The 5,219-nt window shown below is 37.2% G+C and overlaps 1 pseudogene; it reads left to right on the top strand.

The window, feature by feature from the left end:
* Window positions 1-2,084: 2,084 nt before the first annotated feature.
* On the top strand, window positions 2,085-4,561 carry LOC124989759 (exonuclease 1-like; annotated as a pseudogene).
* Window positions 4,562-5,219: the final 658 nt, after the last annotated feature.

Raw genomic sequence — 5,219 nt, 5'->3', positions numbered from 1 at the left:
AAGACAGGGATAAGACTGCTAAATGGGAAAACACTTGGTACAAATGCCTCGTGGAGGGTGGAAACACAGCAAGGAGGACAAATTCAGAGAAGGCTGGCACATGAACATAGGGACAGCATAATATGAGGGTAGAGAGGGAGACAATGTTTTTGTGGGTGCTCGTCTATAGCACTTATTGTGAATTTGTAAACACATACACAAAATATAATTCCCACTTATTGTAGGTAATTTTATAATACTGGGCAGAGAAAATGTAGCATAATTCCTTTTCTGTAATTCCAGATTGGATCCGTTATTCATTTGTCCATTAATTTATTCATCATCCATCTACTCAACAAATATTGAATGCCTACTATGGATCAAGCATAGGTCTAAGTGACGAAGGTAAAAAGGTGAGTCAAGCACAATCCCTGCCATAGTAAGAGACATGAAAAAATGAACAAACAAAATAATCCATAGAATTACTAAAATGACAGATAGACCAATTTTTATAAAGGACAGAGGAAAGACTCATTAACTCTGTGAAGAAGTGAGGAAACCATTAAGGAAGAGACTTTAGAGACTTGAAGAATAATAGAAGGGAACAAAATTAAAAAAGAAAAGAAAAACACGTCATGAAGAACCAAGAGTATGGAGAGGCATGTTCATGGATAGGCAGAATTAATATTGTCAAAATGTCTATACTTTCAAAAGCAATATACACATTCAGTGCAATCCCCATCAAAATACCAATGACATTCTTCCAGAACTAGAAAAAAACAGTCCTAAAAGTCTTTTGGAAGAATAAAAGACCCAGAATAGCCAAAGCAATTCTAAGTCAAAAAAGCAATGCCAGAGACATCACAATACCCAATTTCAAATTATACTACAGAGCTATAGCAACAAAAACTGCATGATAGTGGTATAAAAACAGATACACAGACCAGTGACACAGAATAGAGGACACAGAGACAAACCCACACAGATGCAGTCACCCAATCCTTGACAAAGCTGCCAAAAACAAACATTGGAGAAAAGACAGCCTTTTTAATAAATGGTGCTGGGAGAACTGGTTATCCTTATGCAGAAGAATGCAGCTAGACCCTTACCTCTCGCTCTGCACAAAAATACACTCAGAATGGATCAAAGACCTAGGAATTAGACCAGAAACTATGCAAACTCCTTAAAGAAAACGTAGGATCAACACTCCAGCACCTAAGTACAGGCAACAACTTTCTCAATGGGACACCTAAAGATCAGGAAATAATACCTAGAGTTAATAAATGGGATGGCATCAAATTAAAAATTTTCTGCACAATAAAGGAAACAATTAGGAATGTGAAGAGATAACCTACAGGAGAAAATCTTTACTAGCAACTCTTCTGACAGAGGACTGGTATCTGAAACATATAAAGAATTCAAAAAATTTTACACCAAAAAAGTCAAATAACCCAATTAATAAATGGGTAAACAAAAAAGAAGAAATACAAATGGGCAACAAATATATGAAAACACGGTCAACATCATTAGCAATTAGGGAAATACAAATCAAAATACACTGCCTGTGACTGTGGCCAGGCCACCCGTGTTCTGCGTCCCTGGCCTTCATTGCACTGGCACAAGGCAAAGGAAACATAGAGTCTGGAATGGGCTTGTGGCCATGGCTGACATCCCCAAGAGACAGAATAAAGTAGTAAAGTCATTGCTGGTACTGTTTCCTGAATGCCACCGGTGATTTCCTTGAGTTCATATGTGCTATATGGCATGCAGTCATTTGTACTATTCCAAAGAGGAAATGTTTACTCGAGGGTATTTATCTGGCTCAGGAGAAACTTACCCAAGTTTCACAAAATGTATGTGACATCTGTTTTCCTCAACAACTCTTATTAGAAACATTATCTGAAAGATAGGAGACTAATGGTCTGAAACTTGACCACCTGCGTCCAGATTGCCTGAGTGTTTAAATTCAGAATATTCCACCACACTCCAAAACTAGTGACTCAGTCACTGGAGGGGATCGAAAAGCTGCCAACTTCTGAAATCAGAGAACTGCTGGATTAGAGCATCAGACCTCTAATAGGGTGGCAAGAGGTTAATTTGATACTATGTGAATACAAGGATTACTACAATTTATCAAAGAAGCTTCTGAGCCCATCCATGTGAAGAAGTATAAAGGACAGCTAGTAGCTGTGGATACCTATATCATTGGCTTCATGAAGGAGCTATTTCTTGTGCTGAAACACTAGTCAAATGGGAATCTACTGATAGGTGCATAGGATTTTGAATGAAATTTGTAAATATGTTACTATCTCATGGGGTCACCTATTCTTGTATTTGATGCATGTACTTTACCTTCTAAGAAGGAGGTAAAGAGGTTTAGAAGAGAAAGACAATAAGCAATCTTCTTAAGAGAAAGCAGCTTCTCCATGAGGGGAATATCTCAGAAACCTGAGAATGTTTCATCGTTCTATCAATATCACACACGCCCACAAAGTAATTAAGGCTGCTCATTCTCAGGGGGCAGATTGACTCATGGCTCCATATGAAACTGATGCACAGTTGGTCTATCTTAACAAAGCTGGCATTGTACAAGCTATAATGACATAAAACTGATCTCCTAGCTTTGGATGCTAAGAAGATAATTTATTTAAATGGATCAGTTTGGAAATGGAGTAGAAATTGATCAGGCTCAGTTAGGCATGTGCAGACAGCTTGGAGATGTATTCACAGAAGAGAAATTTTGTTACATGTGTATTCTTTCAGGCTGTACCTATCTCCCATCATTGTGTGGGATTGGTTTAGCAAAGGCAAGCAAAGTACTCTGACTGGACAATAATCCAGATATCATAAAGGTTATCAAGAAAAATGAACATTATTTCAAGATGAATATAACAGTACCAGAGGATTACATCAAAGGATTTATTTGAGCCACCAATACTTTCCTTTATCAACAAGTTTTTGATCCCTTCAAAAGAAAACTCGTTCCTCTAAATGCTTACAAAGGTTACATTGATTCTGAAACCCTAAGTAACGTTGGGCAGTATGTTGACAACTCTGTAGCTCTTCAAATAGCACTCAGAAATAAGGATAAAAATACTTTTGAACAGATCAGCAACTACAATCCAGACTCTGTTACATCTGACTCTCAAGAAGTCATACTTGGAACACAAAACATGTCAAAAGTCATCTACTGTTAATAGCATCTGGCATAGGAATTACTGCTCTAGACTTAAGTTGGATATTGTTTCAGATGCTACACTGTTGTAGGAAAATCCAATTACTGTGGATATTAAACAAATGATTAGTACTAAAGGGTTAAATATTCCAAGGAAGTCATCCATGGTGAAAAGACCAAGTCATGAAGAACTGTCAGAAGATGATCTATGGAATCATATTCTCTCTCATTTCAAAGAAGACCAAGAATAATAGCTCTGAAAATAATGAATCATTGAACTCTTCTGAAATGTTTGTGCCTGCCCTGGAAGATGAACCTACTCTTACAAAAAACTTCAGTATACCACTTCAGACAAGAAATAAATTTGCAACATTTTTACAGAGAAAAAAACAAAGAAAGTGGTGCAGTTGCAGTTCCAGTTACCAGAAGCAGGTTTTTTCTGTTTTCTGGATTCTGCTGATTATGTATCAGAGAAAGGGAGCAGCCAGCCTCTAGATGAATCTGTTGTCACAGATAAAGTGACCAATATCAGTGAGTCAGATTGTCTAGACCTAGGACAAGAAACTGGTTGATATAAATGTAGCACATAATTCAAGTGATCAGGTCCAAATGATATGACTGTGTTTGCTGATGAAGAGTCTCGGTGCCTTAGGACCAGCAAATTCACAAAGACTGTTTCACCATCAACTCCAGGGATGCTGAGAAGTTGTTTTAATTGGTCTGGAAGTCTTGGAGGTTTTTCCAGAACTCCAAGTGCTTTCCAAGCATAGCATTGCAGCAATTTCACAGTATGAATGATTCCCCCACCGCTGTGCCTGAGAACAATGCAGTGCCCCATCCATCTCAATCAAAGAGTGACCAGTTGGGCAGTGAAATGGACTGGTTTTCATAGTCTCAGGAAAGCATAGAATTATGACCACACAGTTCAAATACATCAAAACTTCCTCAGCCTTCCAGTAAGAATTTCAATTCAGAGGAATCTGATTGTAATATTAAGTCAGTTAATAATCAAGGTAATCAGAACTCCAAGCAATGCTTATCTCATTTCTCAAAGAAAGACACACTTCTAAGAAACAAATGTCCTTTGGCTGCATAAATCCAGTTCTGAGAACTCTCTTTCCGCAACAAAGATTAAACCTCTAGAACCTGCTAGAGTTAGTGGACTGAGCAATAAGCCAGAAAGCATTCATCAGAGAAATCGTTGTAATACTGAGAACAAGTCATGATTACAGATAAAAATCAATGAGCTCTGGAAAAATTTTGGATTATAAAAGATTCTGAAAACTTCCTTCTTATAAGAAGTCTCTGTCTCCAGTCAGTGATAAGATCCAGCTAACTCCAGAAACAGAAGAGAATATATTCAGAAAACCTAAATGTGCACATGTTCATAGAGCAAGATACCAGTAAAGGTAGACTGCTGGGAGACTATTGCTTATAGGAAAATCTTAACAATTTGAACTCCCTATTTGAAGATTAGGCAGTTACCAGCCTGAAAGACTGGTTCTTAAATCAATGCCACTTTTAATATAGAATACATTTTATACATCTAAACTACACTGAGATTTCATCCCACACCAGTCAGAATGGCAGACATCAAGAATACAAATAATAAATACTGGAAAAGATGTGAATAAAAAGGAACATTTTACACTGTTGGTGGGACTGTAAATTAATACAACAACTATGAAAATCAGCATGGAGTTTACTAAAAAGGCTAGGCATGGAATCACCATATGACCTAGCTATACCACTCCTCAGTATTTATCCTGAAGTATTAAAGTCATTACGCTACTGTGATATGCACATACCCATGTTTATAGCAATCCAACTCACAAGAGTCAAACATGGCTAGGTGCCCATAAACAAATGAATGAGTGGGTAAAGAGAATGTGGTACATTGGAGGTTTATTCAGTCATAAAGAAAAATGAAATTATGTCATTTGCAGAAAAATGGATGAAACTAGAGACCATTATGTTAAACGAAATAAGTCAAACTCAGAAGGTTAGGGGTCTTTTTTTTTTTTTTTTTCATTTGCAGAAGCTAGAGAGAAAGAAGGAAAAGAAA

The sequence above is a fragment of the Sciurus carolinensis genome, chromosome 7, assembly GCF_902686445.1.
Source record: "Sciurus carolinensis chromosome 7, mSciCar1.2, whole genome shotgun sequence".
In the NCBI taxonomy this organism is placed as follows: Eukaryota; Metazoa; Chordata; class Mammalia; order Rodentia; family Sciuridae; genus Sciurus; species Sciurus carolinensis.
The sequence above is the reverse complement of the archived record's forward strand: the minus strand, read 5'-3'. Positions and strand labels throughout refer to the sequence as shown.